This window comes from Peromyscus californicus, unplaced genomic scaffold (assembly GCF_007827085.1).
Source record: "Peromyscus californicus insignis strain IS unplaced genomic scaffold, ASM782708v3 Scaffold_21__1_contigs__length_65335640, whole genome shotgun sequence".
NCBI classification, from domain to species: Eukaryota; Metazoa; Chordata; class Mammalia; order Rodentia; family Cricetidae; genus Peromyscus; species Peromyscus californicus.
In genome coordinates this window covers 2,346,051-2,367,553 of record NW_026294514.1, presented here as the reverse complement: position 1 = coordinate 2,367,553, position 21,503 = coordinate 2,346,051, and the positions used below count along the sequence as shown (strand labels likewise).

Genomic DNA, 21,503 nt, shown 5'->3' with positions numbered 1-21,503 from the left:
AGCTCTGGAGTTAGAGTCCCCGTGTCTAAGAGATCTTACTCTCAGTAATTGGCATTAAATATAAAATAATCTCTAGCGAATATCGTGTGTGTGTGTGTGTGTGTGTGTGTGTGTGTGTGTGTGTGTGTGATCAGATGGTAAATTATTTTTGCTTTTTGAAATACAAATAACTATTCAAATATTTTAAATATCTTTAAGTTGGCTTAAAGGAATGATAAAGAATGATTTATGCAACTTTTAGTTTAAAACAGTCTCGTGTAGCCAAGATTGGCCTTGAACTCTCTGGAGCTGTGTAATACCTTGACCCCCTAAACCTTCCATGTGCTGGAATTATGGGATTGAGTGTATTCCTACTACAACCATCTTTAAATCTGTATCAAATGTGAAACAACACTGTTCCATTTGTATCTGACAACATGTTCACAGACTGACCCACAAAATCAGTAGGTTCTCATTCGTCAAATCTGAAGTAATATAGCAACAAAAAAACTAATGATAGTAATGGAATTTAACCACAGAATTAAAGAATCCATGAATCTCTACAAATGGGGGTAAAGACAAGAGAAAGGACTAGGAATTTCAATAAAATGTTAGGATTGGGGAGATGGGGAGTCAACATTTGTTTTTAAATAAACACAAAGACTGAAAAATTATCCTAAATTGAAGGGGACTAAGAAAAGCACAACAGCTAAATAATTATGACTAAAATGAGACCAGGTGGACATACGGCAATGCTCTGAACATTTTTTCTTTTGCTATGGCAGATAGTAGTTGTAAATATAAAGAATGTATGTAAATTAGTCAACAATATTATATCCATATCAAGCTTTTATTTTCTAAACAGTACAATTAAAAGTACAACAGGTCAAATTCAGAGAACAATTGGTCATGGGGTGCCCAATCCCAGTTGGTATATCTACAACCCAAACTCTGTATCTCAGGCTCAGGGAATACCACAGAAGAGCTGGCAGAAAGAGTGTAAAAGCCGGAGGGTCAGGGTGGGACATCTGCTGCAAGGTGGTGTCTCCTACATGACAGGGGATCTCCATCTAAGAAATCTCAGCGATATAGTTGCCTAAACCAGACCTGAAAACTGACACCACCAACTAACATGCCAACACAGAAGGGGGGAATTTTCATGGATCTTCACCCCTGCAAGAGCTGCAGGCAACTGATGGTTTCTGGGAGAAGGAGAATTGTCTCCTGGGAAGAGCCTCACATGTCAGCCAATCCAAGAGATCAGCCTTAAACACATAGGAAGCAACACTAATGAACTTAGAAGATTGTATTTAAAATGTGTGTGTTTGTGCATGCACGCACGCGTGTGTGTGTGAGTGTGTGTAACAATTATAACTGAAGAACAAAAAGCCATGAACTTGAGAAGGAGTGGGAGGGATACAAAGAATTGGAAGGAAGAGAGGGAACTAGAAAGTTATATAAACTTTATATATAAAATTCTCAAAAAGAATAAATTAAATAAAAAATTTGGGTGAAAGATATACAACTATTTAAAATGTTTTATAAATCTATATTAATTTTTGAAAATCCAAAAAGAAAAGGAAAAAAGACTATTTCACAAATCCATATAATTACTTCAAATAAGATATCAGTAGACACTAAACCTCACAGATGAAAGTATCAGAGACAATGTTTACAGAGCATAGCTCCTCAGAAGATACTGACTTTAAAGGAAGAAAATAGTTGCTATAACTTCACTCGAGAAACCAGACAGTAAGAGTAATTAGGAAAAATATTTCATAGGCCTTCACATGTGATGTTATTGCATAGAAACTAAAGTAAGCTTGATGTATTCCGGGGGGCGGGCATTTCATGAAATAACTGGCCCGTGATGTGACTCTAAAAACAACAATGTCCTAAAAAAGACATCTTAATTCTGAAAAGCAATCATGTGTTAAAGGATACTCCAGAGACAGCATAACTAAATGTAATGTGATCATGCAATGTACTTTTTCTTTGATATAAAGGAAGTTTGTGGGGGGACTGATAGGATTTGAATGTCTAAATCATGTCTTTAATGGTGGATGCATTCTGTAATTGTGCTCTAGAATAGAAAAGCCACTGGACGATGGGGTAGTTGAGACATAGCTAGTATGTGTGAGAGACTGAATCTCTATTTAATTGTATTAGTTTAAATAACACATGTAGCCACTGCCACTGTGATGCATGGCACAGGCTTACAGATTGGGCAATGGTACTCTGTGAATGTTAAACCCTGACTCTGGTGATTGCGCTTCTTTAGGAAATGCTGACAGTTTCAGAGACCAAGGGGCATCATGTATGTAATTTAAACACTTTAACGTACCATTTAAAGTCAAAGCAACAATAATGCAAATGTGGGACTTTTGGAGACCATGATTGACATGTATATAAACTTTTCTGTATTGTTTTTATAACTTTTTTCTAAGTTTGTAATTTCAAATTAAAGTTGCAAAAGAAAAACACCAGCACATCAATGCTAGTCTCACCAAAAATCTCTTTATAAATGTGAAAGTATTAACAAAGTTTATATTCATTACTATATTTTTTTTCACTTTGCTATCACAATGTGAATGGTCAACTACTAATCTAATTTTAAATGTGTGTGTGTGATTTGGGGGGCAGGGGGGCGGGTTTGCTTAGCCTACACGTTTATCTGTGAGCCGTTTGCTTGCCTGGTGCCTACAGAGGCCAGAAGAGAACACTGAATCTCCTGGAACTGGAGTTAAGACAGTTGTAAGCCACCGTGTGTGAGAGAATCAAACTCAGGTCCGCTAAAGAGCAGTGTTTAACCCAAGACACAGCTCCGGCCCTGAATTTTATTTTCATAAGGAAAAGTTTATCATTCTGTAAACGAAATAATCACTGTGTGATCCAAAGTGTGCAATGCACTAAAGAATCCCAAAGCTTTCAGTTATCAGCAAAGAAAACGAGTTCAGAGTTTGCCCTCAGTACTGAATAAAGGCAGGCAAGCTTTTTAGAAGGTAGAGTCACTGAGAAAAGCATTAAAAACAGTTGCTTTCTCTCTTTTCCCCTAAGGATTAAAGATGTTAAACCATCATCATTAGAGTAAAATCGAAAGCCCCACAGAGAATGATCTTTAGTGGACTCATTCCTAGAAAAAAAATCAAGAAAAACATACCAAATATTTTTCATTTATATGATCAATTAAGCGCCAATGATGAATGAGATTGTTTAACCTTTCTGGGTGGTACATGTTAAAGTGGGAGGATTTTGAGTTTGAGGGCAACCTGAACCACATCATGAGACTCTTCCTAAAGAATAATACCACCAACAAAACTTTAACACAAAATTTGGGAAAGAACAATCTGTTTATTCTTTAATAGAATTTATTGTTTAATATTTTTGAAATCTATTTTGAATCAGAATTTTCTTAGTTAAAAAACTACTTAATTCAGTATAAATCAATTTTCCATCATAATTTCCTAAAACTATGCTCAGAATGAAGTAAAAAAATGTGGTTTTCATCAAATCCAATGTTTGAAAACAGAGACAATGCCTTCCTTCTTGACGATGCACATTTTCCTGGCTTTCCAGTCTATATCCTGTTTACAAAATCTTTGGAATGCTCTGCATCATTCACTTCTTAACTTTTAACATTTATTTTCAAGTCTCTTGTTACTGGAAATAGTTACGTTCTGTAGGACACATGGATGTGGAATTAGTGCACAGTCTTCCTGGTTATATTCTGAGAGGAAATACAGGGATAATTTTTATTTTTTAAATTTAAAAGAGCAAGACCACTAAAAAAGTAAATAAAGAAAACAAAAAACATGGCAAATAAAAGCCAAAAAGGTGGTATGTGTGTAAAAGCTGAAATGGGAGGCAGGGTGTGGCTTCCCCTGATCTCCACTGGGAACACGGGCAAATCTGTTCTGGCCACTCTTACACAGCCATAGATTGAAAGAGCAGTTTGGAAGAGCAGTTAAGTGTTGATCTGAGTGTTATAAAGAAATATTAGTGATTAGGAAAAATTTGAAATACCATTTGTGATCAGAATCAACTCACTCAGCTACAAACCCCGCAACCTACAGCAGTGACTGGCTTGCAAGATGCACTGGTGCAGCGGTGGCCCACACATCATGGGAGCAACCAATCACGTTTACAAGTTGGATTTAATGCTCATCCCATGGGATGGAGCCCATACCTGACAGTGCTGAAATATCCAAGTACCTGAGACGAGATAGGTCATGGGCCCTAGGGAAAAACCTACACTATTATTTTCCTAAATTAACTTAGCAATAAAATAACTCTTAGTGACACATACCCACAGATAAATACATTGCTCAGCCATCATCAGAGAAGCTTCTTCTTGAAGTAGATGATAATTAACATAGAGACTCACAATGTGCAGACAGTAAGAGATTATGGAGTGCTCAGACCTGAATGTGATCTCTTTATCAGACCTCTCCCCTCAAAGTTCACAGATTCATATAAAAGATGTGATGGAAAGATTGAAGGGTCTAGAGGTAGTGGATGACTCCAAGGGAAAAGCAGCTTTCAGACACAAGATGACTGGTGCACGTAAGAACTCACAGAGCCTGTGGCAGCATGAATAGATCTGCACAAGCCAGACAAAATCCCAGCATGGAGAACAGGAAGTGAACACAAAACTCCTGCTCCTGCAATTGGTACCTCCTGGGAAAGGGAAAATCAGTTTTCTCCAATGACATGGCACTGGGTATATCAATCACACTCTTGGGCATGCCCCATGCACAGAGGAAGTTAACCAACACACAATGAACTCTGTGTTTTTTGTGTGCTTTTGTTTTGTTTTGGTAGGTTTTGTCTTATTAGTTTTTTGTTTATTTATTTTTACTTTTACTTTTATTTAATGAAATTTATTTTATTTTTATTTTTAGAGAAGTAAAAAGAACAGAACAGAGAGGATCTGGGGGACTTGAGATGGGGAAAGTATAATCAAAATGTATTGTATGAAAGCTTTTTTCTAAATAAAAAAGAAAAATAAAGATCTGAGCATGATATAACCCTTGTTTGCTCTCCAGCTTATCTTTTGTATCTGCTAATTAGTGAGGAGATGCTGTGTCTGCATACCACCAATGCAACTCATCCATGGTACCTACTCTAATTGCAACAGTCTTGTACTTCTTCCTCAAACCAATTCTAGGTCCTGGCTGCTCTCTGCTGTGTGTTACCAAGTGAGTACCTCCACTGAAACAACCCAAAGGCACATATACACCATCTACTACTACACTTCTTGCCACCAGAGTGCTGGGAGCACAGAATGTATGTTGGTTTTGACTAAATCTCCACTGTTGGATTTTACCAGTAAAGACTTGGGAGCCAGATGCTGGAGTGAAAACCTGCTAGCTCAGAGAGGCAGAGAAAGCACTGGCTGACCTTCCTCCTCTACCAATGTCCCAGAAAAAAAAGACCTTTCTCCTATCCATCTCAAACAAAACTCCTCAGAATCAATGTCCCTCCCTTCTACTTCCTGTGCATCTCTCTATCCATCCTCCTGACTCCCTCTTACTCTCTTTGGGTTTTTTCCTGCTAACTAGTTACTTGCTCTTGACTTATGGTTGACTTCTGTTTACAATATTCAAGCAGAAAGCTCTTCGATTAAAGGTGTGTGCTAGGACTGAGTCACACCACAACTAGAAACAGGTTTTCTAGTAAATAATACAATCTCAGGGTTCACAGTGTCATCAGATACCCTGCAACAAATGTATGCCGTCACGTGTAGCTCTGTGTGGGCTGTGAGGATCCAGGCTCAGATCTTCACACTTGTGGAGCAAACACTTTACCCACTGAGCTACCTCCCGGGCCCTCCTTTCCCCAACTGCATTTTATGTCAAATCACCGCATTGTTGTGCTCAATTCCACCTGCCAATAATGTTTAGCCATTGTCCTTTCCCCCCCCCCAGACAAGATCTCAAGATCTTTCCTTGAGGCAAGTTCCAAGCTGCTTTAGAATTAGTTATGTAACGGAAATGACCTTGAATTTCTGATCTTTTGGCCTCCACCTCTCAAGTTCTGAGAATATAGGTTTGTGCCACCATGTCAAATGTATTCAGTGTTGTGGACTGAGTCCAGGGCTTTGTAGGCAAGCACTCTACTAAACAAACCACATTCCCAGGGCTTCGTCTTCCTAACAGACTACTGGATCTGGTTTTCTAGTATGTAAATGAGAATTTTGCATATATTCATACTGTCTGTGGTGTTTTAAAAAACACATTTTGATGCCCTTGGTATCAAGGTAATGATGCCCATATTTCATTAGAAGCATTTCTTTCTTGTGCTCACTTTGGTAGCACATATGCTAAAACTGGAACCATACAGAGAAGTTTAGCATGGCCCCTGTGCAAGGACGACCCAAAAATTCATGAAGAAGCATTTCTTTCTTTTCTGTCTTACATTTGAGGATTGAAGGGAATTATTTAAATGTATGGTACAATTTATTGGCAAAGCTGTTTATTAGCCTTCTGTGTATTAGCCTTCTGACGTGATAATGCACTACCTGGGACAGTCATCTTATAAAAAGAAAAATTGGCTCTTAGTTTTGAAGTTTCAGTGAACGTTTGGGCAGACACATTGAGTCGGCCTATAAAGGGGATCTGAGTGGAAATGGAAGGGAATATGTGTAAGGGCAAGTCCAGAAGCAAAGAGGAAAAGTCGGCCTTCCCCCGACATACTCTCTATTCCCCAAAGACACCAGACAAAATATAACCTGCTCCTAATAGAGTCTCTCTGGTGTCAAAACTCTAAAACCTGAAACTTTGGCAGGGCCAGTAAACATCATGTCATCAGCTGCCATAGTTTTCTTTAGAACAGGATTCAGATCAATTATCTTTGCTCATTAGAGATGTTTACAGATGTACATTTCTTCATAACTTTGTTTGTTTCTATGAATTTGTCTTCTTCCTGCATGCTATCTATATTTTCAACTTACACATTTGACAATTGACTAATATGTATAGGAAAAAAACAATCAGTCAAACAGTTCAAAAGCAAAACCCTAAATAACATGACTTAAAAATAAGCAAAAAATATGAATAGAGGAAAGAGCATAAGAACATCTATCAGTATATTAAAATTTCCAACATCCCTAATCAGAGAATGGAAATCAAAACCACACTGAAATGACTGCCTTATTCTAGTTAAAATGACCACTATCAAAAGACAGAAGTAACAAATGCTGACAAGGATGTAAAGAAGGGAACCTTTACAAACTGTTGGTGAAAATGGAAATTAGGATGCCCATATGGAAAAATAGTATAAAAAGTCATCAAGAAATAAAAAAAAATGTAACTATGGTGTGATATATTAATTTTACCACTGAGTATATTTCCAAAAGAAATATGTGAGCAGTATGATAAAAATATTTGCATTGTATTGTTTATAGTAACAATAATTACAAATAACTAAGATTCAAATCAAACTTAGTGTCCATCATGAGATGAATGAATAAATACAATGACGTTTACATATACAATATGATTATCATTCAGCTATAAAAATAGAACCCAGAATCTGCAATAACATGCATAAACTTGGAAGTCACTATGTTAAATGAAATAAGCAGGCATGGAGAGACAAACACTATACTCAAGGAATCTAAAAAAGCAGTCTCATATAAACCAAAATGAACAGAGGTTACCAGAGAACATGAAGCTATGGAGAAGAAATGGATGAGAAACATGAAAGGTACAAAATTACAAATAACAAGAAAGGGTGAGTTCTGCCATTGGGCCGCAGTAATTGCTACTATTAACAATGAAACATAATATATAACAAAGTAGCTAGAAGAAATAGCTTTACATGTTCCAGCACAAGGAACTGTGTTTGAAGAAATGGGGATGTTAACTACATTGATTCAGCCATGACACAATATATATTTATATGAGAACACCAAATTGTACCTCACAAATACATATAATTATATACTACTTAGAAGTAATAAAAGCAAGGTGGAGTGGCACACACCTGCGGTCTAGGTACTCCAGTGACAGAGGCAGAAGGATCACTCAGTCTCCGGAGTTAGACACCAATGTAGGCAGCATAGGGATATCACAGCTCAAAGAAAAAGTGAAACAAAATTATGATTCAATTGTATGCTGCCTACCGGAACCCAGCCTAAAATACAATGATATAGGCCTGTTGAAAACAAAAAGATACATAAAGGTGTTATGTCAACACAAGCAAAAACACGGCAGGCATGATTACATTAGGATGAGAACTTCAGAGCAAACAAAATCTAAACTACAGTGACATTACATGTGGTGGTTTAAAAGAAAATCGCCCCCAAAGGGAGTGGTACTGTTAGGATGTGGCCTTATTGGAGTGGGTGTGGCCTTGTTGGAGGAAGGGTGACTGTGGAGGGGGCTTTGAGGTCTCATATATGCTCAAGCCACGCCCAGTGAGAGAGTTCACTCCCTGTTGCCTTGGGATCAGGATGTAGAGTTCTCCAGCACCATGTCTGCCAGCACACCGCCACACTCCCAGCTACCATGCTCCCCACCATGATGATAATAGACTAAACCTCTCAAGCTGTAAACCGCCACCTCAATTAAATGTTTTCCTTTATAACAGTGCTGTGGTCATGGTGTTTTGTCCCAGCAATAGAAACCCTAACTAAGATATTACATTATGATTTAAAAAGTCAACCCACAAAGATCACACAACAATGTGAAAGGCCTCTGTAGCAACAGAGCTTCAATATATTTAAGGCAAAAACTTTCACAGCTAAAAGGAAAAGACAACACAATCACAATCAAAGACTTCAAAACTCTCAACCATTGAAAAACTAGACAAAAAGCCCACAGCTATGTAGTATCTGAACAACATAATGAATGAACAGAATCTAATCAACCCAGTCATGCTAATGATGGGAATTTGTTTTGAGAAATGCTTTGCTCTGCAATTTTGTAGCTTTGTGAATGAACATCACAGGTTAAGATGCCTACTATGTCACTAGATGATGCAATCTTGCAGGAACCAGCACTGAGTGTGTGGTTTGTTGTTGACTAAAAGACTTTATTGGGCACATTCTTTCCTGTATAGAATATATACTCTATCCATGTGGTCACAGAATCCCTGTCAAAACAGATCCTATCTTGGACTGTAAAAAATTTCTCCAAAATTTAAAAGAATTAAATTGATATACAATGTTTTATTCAGATATAATATAACCAAACTAGGAAAAAGAAAAATAACAAGAAAAGTCTCAAACAAAAAATAAATCATTTAAATGCATTAAACCAAATAAGAGTATAATGCATTAAAATAGGTAGGCATTGCTAGGCCATTGCTGACACAGTAGTCCCTATAGTTAAATGTGTCCACTTGAGAAGAGGTAAATATACCTTCAAGAAGTCCAATAATGGGTCTCACACTATAAAGTCTTTGCTCCCCTCTGAAAATGCTGGATTTTTTTTAAAAGTTCAAGGCAAGAAGATATAGCAAAGACAAAAATAGAAATCAAATTGAAAAAAAAACTATATAGAATAATGAAAAAGTAAGAGTTGGTTGCTTCAAAAGATCAATGAAATGAACAAATCTATAGCAAAATTGATAAGGAAAACCAGTAAGTAGAGAAATCATAAGTCGCCTGTGGAATACAGGTGTCACTGCAAGTCTTGCAGACATCGAGTGTGTCTGCATCCTGATGTGCACAACACCATATTTCAATCAATATGAGATACGTGATTTGAACAGTCCTGTAATTAAGAAAACCAAAATCATTCCAAACAAAATATAGATAGCTTTGTGTAATTCTATCAAAGAATTGAAAAAGATTAACAGGAATTCTACACACTATTCCCCAGAAAAGGAGAGGATAGGACTGAAACAAAGACAGTACAAAAGAAAGAGAGACAACCACACACACACACACACACACACACACACACACACACACACACACACACACACAGCCAGGAAAAAGAAAGGGAGGGAGGGATGGAGGAGTCAATCTTGGGCCAATGCCCTTCTGCATCTGTTTGACCCCGGCTCCAACACAGCACCACAGCGACATGTGTACACCACCGAGGGGACTGGGTAAAAGGCACAAGGCATTTCTCTGCATTCTTTACGGTTGGGTGTGCATCCAAATTGTTTCAAAATAAAAAGCTTCACTTTTCAAAAGTATAAAACAAAGACAAAAGCAAAATTATTTTTTTTCCTGGAAATTTTGTAGTACATAATACAAAATAGGCATTTTATTGTTTGTTTTATATTCTGTGTGTTTGGATGTAGAAATTAATAAAAATAATTTGAGGGTGTAATGTGACATGTCTATAATATAGTACTCAGACAGTTGAGTCAGGATAACTGAAAATTCCAGGTCAGCAAATTCAAGACTCTGTCTCAAAATTGGAACAAAAGGAAAAAAAATCAAAAGGCTGCAGTCCCCAAATTAGAGACAAAACAGGCAGATAAAAATAGTAATTTTAGGAACTGGAGGGGTGACTCAGTGGGTAGAGTGCCTGACACACAAACATTGAGGGCCTGTGTGGAGCTGCCAGCATCCAAGCAAAAGCCAGGAGCAGCGGAGATTGCTTGTCAGTGCTGGGTAGACTGAGACAGGACGGTCCCTGGTGTGCTCCTCCCCTCCGTGCTGGGGGGGGGGGGCTAAGACAGGAGGGTCCCTGGGAGCAGAGGGGTGTGCTCCTCCCCTCCGTGCTGGGGGGTGGGGTGGGCGCTGAGACAGGAGGGACCCTGAGAGCTGGGCAGCCAGTCTAGCCAAATTGGGGAGCTCCAGGTTCAGGGCAAGACCCTCTCTCCAGATTAGGCCAGCCAAAATCCTAGGCGGGGGTTGGGGAGGACCCTTTGGCTGCTAGTGAGAGACAGTCGTTTTATTCAGGGATGCAGACCCTGTGAGGCTTACCTTGCCCCAGTGCATGCACATCGGGCAGCACTATATGGACTCAGCAGGTTTAAAAACAGACAGAGACACGGAGCGAGGAGCAGGCAGAGCACACACACACACACACACACACACACACACACACACACACACACGCGGTTGAGATGGGAACGCAAGGGGGTGGGGTAAAACTGGAAGGGAAGGAATGGGGATGCACTTGATCAAAAAACATTATATACATGTCTGAATATTAAGTCCATCATTTTGTAAGTGAAATGGAGAGCAGGATCATGGGAGAGTGACAGAAGATACCCAGTGCTGATATCTGGCTTCCAGAGACACAAGCACACAAGTACACACCCCTGCAACACACACAAGCACGTGCACACAAATATGCACACATATAACACAATTTAAAAAAAAACCAGTAATGCTGAAGAACTATAAGATTGCTGATTAACTTTAGCAAAAACATTATGGAACTGTTTTCATTTTAAAATCGAATAATATTTTAAAATTTTCTCAATATTTCATGCATATAAGATGTTTTCTATCCATCTGATATTTCATATAGCTTGCATGTAAGAACATTTTACCTCCAAAGAAGTATCTCATAATGGACTTGTATTAAATTTCCTCCAGCAGTGCTTCATGGCATCGTTGATCCCAGTTAATCCTAGAAGCATTCTCATCAGCGTCAAGGAAACTAAGGGCGGTAAGCACCCACAAGAATGATTAGCTAGTCAGTTTTAGGCTTTTGCTTTGGGTTTTTGCTTGTTTGCTTTTGCTTTTTGAAGAAAAAAATCAAGCGCACATAAACTTTATGCAGCAGGAGTATCTTCAATTGACTTGGTATATCTGAGTCACAGTTCTTTTCTTATTTCACACATAAGAAAAGGAATATAGATGCAGTTAGCATTAATGCTCGATGAAAGACAACCATTTCACAAGACAAATTTCAATAATAACTAATATTTCTAAGTGAAGGTATAAGTAAAATAGTGGGGCACAGTAAAACAGCATTATATTGCTCTAAAGAAAGCTTGTTTTGAGGCCAAAGGATAGCAGTATCATGGGGCACCTCCACAAAGGTGCCATCAGAGTCAAGGGAAGAGCCTCTGCAGGTCATTCCACGTATTTGCGCTAAGGGTCTCTGTGCTGTAGCTACGCACTCCTGAGCTGAGAGACCAAGCGCTGGAGGTCTTACTGTGCCATGTACTTTATTTTTAGACAATGTTGTCTAAACAATGTAATAATCGTGCTAGGATGCACAGAGTGGCTAAAACCAGGACACTGCCCATTCTGCATCATGCTGATAGATGGAAAGGCAGACACAATGCAAAGTTGTTAAGAAAACAAGTCTATCGGTGAAATGCCTTGGTTAGAGCCAAGCCTCACTACTTCCTAGATAGAAGATGTTGGTCAACTTACTTCATGCCTCTAGGCTTGAAATTCCTCAACTATAAAATGAGGCCAAGAATATAACGATGTAATTAACATGTTTTACGAAATAAATCTCAGATATTAAAAAATTCAAGTATTAATAATTTCAGCTAATATAATTGATCTTTAAAGTTGTATGTAAACTGGATAATTACATAATTTTTTAAATGTATTCTCTGACAAGGTGAAATGATAAGAATTAAAGCATAATTAAATTACAAGGAGGTCATAATAAATTCAAAAAGTTGCATGGTGTACTGCCTGAGTGAAGCCACTGTTAGAAGGAAATGTTATACACTTTGGTTAAAAAATACTTAATGAGACTCATTTTTTATTCAGCTCCTTGATGGAAATTTTCAAGAATAAAATTCTTGTTACTATATTTAAACTCATTTTATATTCATGAACAAATTAATAAAAGTTAAAAAGCACATTAAAAATTGTTTGTCCAAGAACACTAATTTACAAACACATTGATAAGAATTTCACATGCATGAATTCTTCATAATAGTCAAGTAACTTATCTTTAGAAATCAATTTGAATAAATAAACTACATTATAAAACACTTTAAGGTTAAATACTATTTCCTCAAATTCTAAAACACTTGGTCCTGGGAAGAAGAAATTAACTAAGCAATGCTATAATTGTAGTAACAGCTGCACAGCCAATATTTAATCACTACACTGTGAGACGGTCAGCAGGGGAAGGCGGGATTAACATATTGCTTTAAAACATTCCAGTATGTTCTGCATCTGTTTACTGACAATAAAAGACACAGCTGTTCCAAACGATGCACACTAACAGGTGTAATGTCCCGGTCTGGCACTTTACGCACAAGTTACCCCTCATTTCCTTTTGGAATACTCTAAAATTATCCTGTGAGCCACATTACCAATACCATAAAGGGTTTCCATATTAATTTTAATTATTCTAGTCATTAAGTAAGAGATGCTTCTTTCTCTGTGAATTCAACAGCTTTTAAAACAAACAATACAGATCCTGAACTAATTATAATTACCCCAGATGTTTTTCATAAAAAATGGTATCTTTAGCAAATGTTATATATCATATTCACTGCAGAAAGTATCAAAATTATGAAGGAAGAACTGTATCAACTTCACCATGCTTAAACTAAAAATATGTATAAAGTTTGAGCTTGTAATTTATTTTGAAATAATACTTCAGTTAATCTCCAGCCATACATATTTAAACCAAGGATACCATGAGGAAATTCAATATTTAATAATAAGTTATCAACAATCACTTACCTTAAGCATGACAAATAACCACATATTGTGGGCATCATACATGTAATTTATGTAAGTGTTTTAAAAACACTGCTACACATAATATCTTAATCATGTTAAAATGTTCTGAGCAAAAAAAGCAACTCCATTCTGTTCCAGTAGATAATAAGTATGATGACTATTTTTATTTATAAATTATAGCAGTGACATTATAAGTACAAACCAATATCCATGAAAAGATTAAAGAACTGATGATAAACCAAAGACGAAATATTTAATTTGGGTCTTCTATTGACTTTTGACATAGAAAACCTGGAGAGAAGATGCAGGAATGAGTCACAGGAGTCGGAAACGTTCCAGCCGCCTTCTCTTCTTTTCCTACAGTGAAGACATTAGACATGTTAGTTTTGAAAAAAGCGTGACATGGACATTCATAGGATCCATGTGAATTATGTCCATGTTAACTACATACATGAGCAAAATATGCAATCTTTTAAAAAGTTTTACTTCAGCAAAATTATACAAAGCATTCTGATTCCAACAGCAGCTGATGTACAAATGATATTTTTAAAGTCAGGACTTCATGTTGCCCAGGCTGGCCTTGAACTCACTATTTAGCCAAGAATGACCTTGAACTTCTGATCCTCCTACCTCTACCTCCCTAGTTCTGGAATGACAGGCTGATGTGGTGCTGAGGACTGAGCCCATGGCTCATGCCTGTGGAAGCAGTTTCCCCTGAGCCACATCCCATCTTAAATTGAGATAAAATGTAGTGTTGCTGTAGTTGTGTAGGTTCCTCTGGAAGCCAATTATGATCAATGCAAGCTCTTACTTTGCTGTTTAAGGTTATTTGTTTGCTTGTTTGTTTAGAAGGGAGAGTGCATGCTGGGGATTGATCACAGGAACTAGTGTACACCAGGTTTGCACACTCTGCCACTGAGCGTCAACCCTAGCTCCTGATGCTTAAGTTTTGAAAAGTAATATGAGAAGTTTTTAACATGGAAAAATCAGGAACAATAGTATTGACTTTATTTTGAGACAGTTTTGTCATGCAGACTAGATGGCCTGGCATTCACTATGCAGCCCTTGGTGGCTTTCCTCCTGCCTTATCCTTCCAAGTACTGAGATTACAGTTGTGTACCATGATGCATGGCATCTGGAAATGATCAGCTGCCTGAAATGCCATTGACAATGATGCATAACATTATCATGTGACCTGAGAAATACACCTGGATGATGTGCATTTTCTGATGAATAAATTAAACTTAATATTATATAATAACATAAAATTCCATGATATAAAATTCAGGAATTATACATACTTCAGAAACTCCTTGAAATTCACAAATTTAATTTTGATTAAGTCATAGTTATCCAAAATACCTTAATTTTATAATTTTTATAACCATATGTTAGAATGTTTATCAATAAAAATGTTTATGCTCACCCCTTGGGACTTACATCCTAAGCCTTGCCTGCCACCCACTGTTTCCCAGAGACTCTTGAGCCACAAACATGGTACAGTAAGAATCTGCCCCTCTCTCTCCTCTCAGCCCGAATCTTCCAGACTCTCATCCCAATCTCTGCCTGCCACCTGCTGCCACCTTAAGACTTTGCAGCAGTCCCATGCAGCTAGTTAGGAATCCTTACTCCATCCCTCTTTGCTCTCTCCATCAGTATTTTCATCCAGCTCAAGGACTGGATGTTCCTATGACTCATCTAACCATTATCCAGTTCTCTGAGCCAAAAGGTCATATCAAAGACACATGCCATACTCCAACTTCAGAAGCCCAAGTCTCATAATATATACACACATAATACAAAACAAAAACTAAAACCAAGACAGTATGTTGTTCCCCCAAATCACCAATTCCATAGTAATTGTTTCTATGAGAACAACAAGATAAAGAATTCAAAAAAACAAGTATACCTAGTTGAAAGAACAACAAACTTAAAGAAGAAATGAATAAACTCCTGATTGAAGCCCAATAAAACACAAACACCTGCATGAAATAAGGAGGACAATCCATGATACGTGTACTAGTTAGTTTTAAGTCAACTAGATACAAACTAGTCATCAGAGAGCAGGGGATCTCAGTAAAGAAAATGTCTCCAAAGATCTGGCTGTAAGGCATTTTCTTCATTAGGATTGATTTGGGGAGGGCTCAGCTCATTTTGGGTGGTGCCATCCCTGGGCTGGTGGTCCTGGGTTCTATAAGAAAGCAAACTAAGCAAGTTATGGGGAGCAAACCAGTGAGCAGCACCCCTCCATGGCCTCTGCATCATTTCCTGTTGCTGGGTTCCTGCCCTGCATGAGTTCCTGCCCTCACTGCTTTTGATGATGAACTGTTATATGGAACTGTGAGTGAAAAAAAACATCTCCTCCCCAAGTTGTTTTGGTCATGGTGCTTTGTCACAGCAATAGAAATTTTAACTAAGACAATATGAAAAAATAATTCAATAAAGAGATAGAAATGCTGAAAAAAACAGCAATAAAGGTGAAGGAGAGGAATTCAGTAAGCCTAGGAAATAGCTCAGTGGTAAGGCTCACTAACAGAAAGAACCATAGAGAAGACAGAGTAATGGGCTTTGACAACAAGATAGAGGAATTTGATCAGTCAAAGAAAACGATAATTTAAAAACATACGAGTGGAATATTAAGGATGTTTGGGAAATCATGAAGAGTCCAAACTTATGAACTGTGGGCATAGAAGAATTCCAGGCAAAAGTCACAGAGTATTTTCAATAAAATCATAGAGGAAAATTTCCCATATCTATGAAAAGAGATGTCATTCACATAAACGAGGTACACAGAACACCAAACAGAACACCATATTATATCAAAGCTAAAACACATAGAATAAAGAGTGCTGACCTAGATTCCTTTACCCAGAAAAACTAAGATTCATAACTGAATGAGAAAGGAAAACCTTCCACAATCAAAATATGCTAAAGGAATATAAGCCCAACCAAGCCATCTTATAGAAAATTCTGGAAGGACTATTTGAACGGAAGGATGACCATATCCAAGATGTTACAAGGAAAATTACATGATGCTAGGATATGTGTTTTTGCAAAGAAGGACTAAGAAAACAAACATTAAAAATCAACAAATTAGCAATACACATATTTCAGTAAGATTTCTGAATATCACTGGCATCAACTGCCCAATCTAAAGACAAAGGCTAGGTAATTGGGTTAGAAAACAGGATCCATCTATTTGCTGTCTACAAAACACACCTCACTACCTTAGCATGAGAAAAAGGAAAAGAAGTATTCAAGAAAATGGGATGAGGAAATAAGCCAGTATCACTACCTCAATATCTGACAAATCAGAATTCAAGCCAAACTAATCAGAGGAGATAACAAAAGCTGCTTCACTGTGATCCACCAAGTGGATATTTTAATTTTAAAACCTATAAAATTGGGCACACTCGATTTCATAAAATAAATAATACTAGAAGTAAGCCAATCACTCCAACATGGTTATAGTAGATGACTTCAGTGTCCCACTCATACCAGGGCACAGGCCATCCAGATAAAAAACAGAAATATTGGAGTTGAATGGCACCATACTGCAAACAGACTCAATAAATATCTACAGAACATTCCAACCAAATGCTACAGAACACAATTCCCCTCAGCAATCCACAAATTTACTTGAAAATAGAACAAAAAGTTGGACATACATAAAGCCTCAATGAGTACAAGAAACATTAAAAACTTCCAGTATTCCAAAAGAAAACCAGGAAATACAAAATCAGAGATGTAACACACTTGCACTACAAGTGACAAAAGGCTCAAGAAAGAAATAAGAATTCCTAGAATTGAATGAAAATGAAAACAAACAAATCAAAACCTAAGGGACATAATAAGACCAGTGCTGAGAAGAAAGTTTATATCTGCAATCACCTACATTACAAAAATCACAGATATCAAATTAATAACTCATTGGTGTACTTCAAGGCACTGGAAAATCAAATCCAATCCAATCCAGTTATCAGATGGAAGAAATAACTGTGATAGGGCAGAAATTAATGAAACAATTTTTAAACAATAAAAAGAATCAATGAAACAATGAGTTTTTTGAAAAGACAAAACTGACAGACCATTAGCCAAATTAAATATAAATAAATAAAATAAATGATAAATAAAAAATAAAATGAGAAAAAGTCTAATTAATAAAACTAGAGTTGAAATGGAACCATTACAACAGATTCCTTAAAAACCTATATATTTTGCCAAATTTGAAAATTTAAAAAAACAGGATGAACATGTTAATGCATATGACCTACCAAAGTTCAACCAAGATGAAATAATTAATATAAATAAACCTAAAACAAGCAACAGAATAAATCAATAATTAAAAAGTTTCTCAAATAGATTGGATTCACTGCAGGATTCTACAAGATCTTTAAGGAAGAATTAAAAACAATTTCCTCTAAAAATATTCCATAAAAATAGTAAAGTAAGAAATGTTTCCAAACTTTTTCAGTGAAGCATGCATTATAATGATAGCAAAACCAGACAGAGTCACACACACAAAGAAGGAATTTATAGGCCAATATCCAGAATGAATGTATATGCAAAATTTTTGAATAATCACTTGCAAATTAAATTCAAGAACACATCAAAAACATAATCTGTCAAGGCTAAGTTGGCTTCATTTTAAACATACAGGGACAATTCAACATATATAAATCAATAAATATAATTCATCATATAAATAGCCCTGTGGACAGAAATCACAGTATCATCTCACTTTAGATACAGGAAAGACCTTAACTCTTAAGAGATCTGAAGTGAAGGGGACACATCTCAACACAGTAAGGGCGATACATGACAAACTCCCAGCCAACATCACCCTAAATACAGAAAACCTTGAAGCAATCCTACTAAAATCAGGAACAAGATAAGGATATCCACTAGTCCCATTCTTTTTCAATATAATGCTTGAGGAACTAGTTAGAGACATAAGGTCAGGGAAGGAAATTAAAAGGATACAAGTAGGAAAAGAAGAAGTCAAATTATACTTATTTCAGATGATATTATACATAAGAGTTCCCAAAAATTCCTAAAAAATAAACAAAAACAAAAACAAAACTCCTGGTACAAAACATCCAGGAAATCTGAAACATATGGACAGACCACATTTAAGAATAATAGGAACAGGGGCTGGAGAGATGGCTCAGCAGTTGAGAGCACTGGCTGTTCTTCCAGAGATCCTGAGTTCAATTTCTAGCATCCACATGGTGGCTCACAACCATCTATAGTGGGATTTGATGCCTTCTTCTGGCATAAAGTTGTAAATGCAGATAGAGCACTCATATACATAACATAAATAAATCTTAGAAAGTCCTCTAAGAAAGAATAATAGGAATAGAGGAAGGGGGAAAAACAGGGGTCAAAGACACAGAAAATATTTTAAACAATATCGTAGAAGAAAACTTCCCTAACCTAAAGAAGAGATGCCTATCAAAGTATAAGAAGCAGCTGAGTGGTGGTGACACACACCTTTAATCCCAGTACTCTGGAGGCAGAGTCAGGTGGATCTCTGTGAGTTTGAGGCCAGCCTGGTCTACAAAGCAAGTTCCAGGACATCCAGGGCTGTTACACAGAGAAACCCTGTCTCCTAAAACAAAAGTATAAGAAGCATACAAAACAACAAATAGACTGGATTAGAAATGAAATTCCACTTGGCACCTAATAATCAAACCACTAAATGTAGAGAAGAAGAAAGAATATTAAAAGCTGCAATAGAAAAAAATATCAACTAGCACATAAAGGCATACCCATAACATATGATTTCTCAGTAGAGACTCTAAAAGCCAGAAGGGCCTTACAGATATGCTATAGATGCTAAGAGATCACAGAGGCCAGCCCAGACTATAATTCCCAGCAAAACTTTCAATCACAATAGATGAAGAAAATAAGACATTCCATGATAAAACCAAATACAAGCAATATCTATCCACAGATCCAGCCCAACAAAGGGTGCTAGAAGGAAAATTCCAAACTCAAGAGGTTAACTACATCCAAGAAAACACAAGGAATAAATAATCCCAGACCAGCAAATCAAAAGAGAAACACATACATGTACAAACACACACACACTCACACACACACACACACACACACACACACACACACACACACACACACACCACCATCACCACCACCACCAACAACAATAACAACAACAACAATAACTACAAAATAACAGGAATTAACAAACACCTCTCACTGATATCTCTCAACATTAGTGGTCTAAATTTCCCTATAAAAAGGCACAGACTAACAGATAGATTATAAAAATGGGGTCCATCTTTCTGTTGTATTCAAGAAACACACTATAACATTAAGAATAGACATCACCTTTGGGTAGAAAGATGGAAAAAGATATTCTAAACAAATGGATCTAAGAAGCAAGCTGGTGTAGCCATTTTAATAGCTGACAAAATAGACTTCAAACCAAAACTAATCATAGGGGATAGTGAAGAACACTATATACTCATCAAAGGAAAATCCACCAAGAGGACATTTGAATTCTTAACATCTATTTCCCAAACACAAGGGCACCCAAAATTCATAAAAAAAAATACTACTAAAGCTTAAATCATATATTGATTTTCACATACTGATAGTGGGAGACTTCACTATCCCACTGTCATCAATGGACAGGTCATCCAGACACATACTAAACAAAAATGGTGAAGACAAATAATATTATAAAGCAAATAGACCTAACATACAGTTCACCCAACATAAAAGAATATACCTTCCTCTCAGCATGTCATAGAATTTTGTCCAAAATTGACTACTTACTCAGACTCAAAGAAAGTCTCAACAGATTCAAGAAATTTGAAATAGACCCCTGCATCCTATCAGACCAGACCACCACAGATTAAAGCTGTGATATCAACAACAACAGAAATCTTACAAACTCATGGAAACTGAACAATACATCACTGAATGAAAAGTTGGTCAAGAGAAAAACTAAGAAAAAAACGAAAGACTTTCTAGAACTGAATGAAAATGAATACAAAATCTACCCAAACTTTTGGGACACAATGAAAGAGATTCTTAGAAGCAAGTTCATAGCATTAAGTGTCTACATTTTTTTTAAAAAAAGGAGAAATCTTATACTAGTAACTTAACAGCACACCTGAAAGCTATAGAGCAAAAATAAATACACAAAAAGATAGACACAAAGAAATAAACTAAGAGCTAAAATTATATATAAACATATATATATAATTATATATAAACATTTATATATATGTCATAACAACAACAAACAGTACAAAAACTCAAGGAAACAGAGTTGATTCTTTGATAAAAATCAACTAAGATTGACAAACCCTTGTCTAGGTAGATAAGACTTACAGATTTATAGTCACCTATGATTGTCATCTCTATAGTTATGTTAGTTAGGTTCTCCAGACTTACAGATGCGTATGTCAGATAGATAAGTAATCTTTAAACACTTCATAGACCTGGATAATATAGCGTTTAAATGTTTTGATAACTTTGAATTCTGTTGATGTGAGACACGATTGCTCCTGGCAGCACCAATCTGATCCTGAGAGAATGTTGGGCTTCTAAGACATTTCCATTTGAAGTTGTCTTCAGCTTGGCACCAAATGGCCTACTGGGCAAAGAACTGCCCTTGCCTCAACTGCAGACAGTAAAATGGTCTGACAGATACTCTAAGCCTGTAACCAATCTGAATGCACCAGCAATGCTGAGAAACTTTAGGTGACTGTCCAGGTTGCCAGCTGTCTCTGTCTACTCTTGCAAGACTCCTGAAAGTTGCTTGCATCCATCTACCATTTCTCAGGTTTCATTATATTCCTTCTCAGGTCTTTGAAGACTAGCAGTTACAGTTACAATCCTCTTGTATCTTAGCTAGAACACAGTAAGTATTAGATTCAGGTTTTTTAGGATAGGACACCTTTTGGAATGA

The 21,503-nt window shown here is 36.8% G+C and overlaps 1 protein-coding gene and 1 non-coding gene across 2 annotated transcripts in view; one reads left to right on the top strand and one right to left on the bottom strand.

Moving 5' to 3' along the window:
- LOC128117476 (60S ribosomal protein L9-like) overlaps window positions 1-9,879 on the bottom strand; it is a 57,955-nt gene extending 48,076 nt beyond the window's left edge. The window contains exon 1 of the mRNA XM_052749395.1: window positions 7,966-9,879. The gene's annotated coding sequence lies outside the window, so the exon portion shown is untranslated. The remainder of the gene's footprint in view (window positions 1-7,965) is intronic.
- Window positions 6,278-6,384, top strand: LOC128118068 (U6 spliceosomal RNA). Its single transcript, XR_008220991.1, has one exon. It is a non-coding gene; the product is annotated as a U6 spliceosomal RNA (small nuclear RNA).
- Window positions 9,880-21,503: the final 11,624 nt, after the last annotated feature.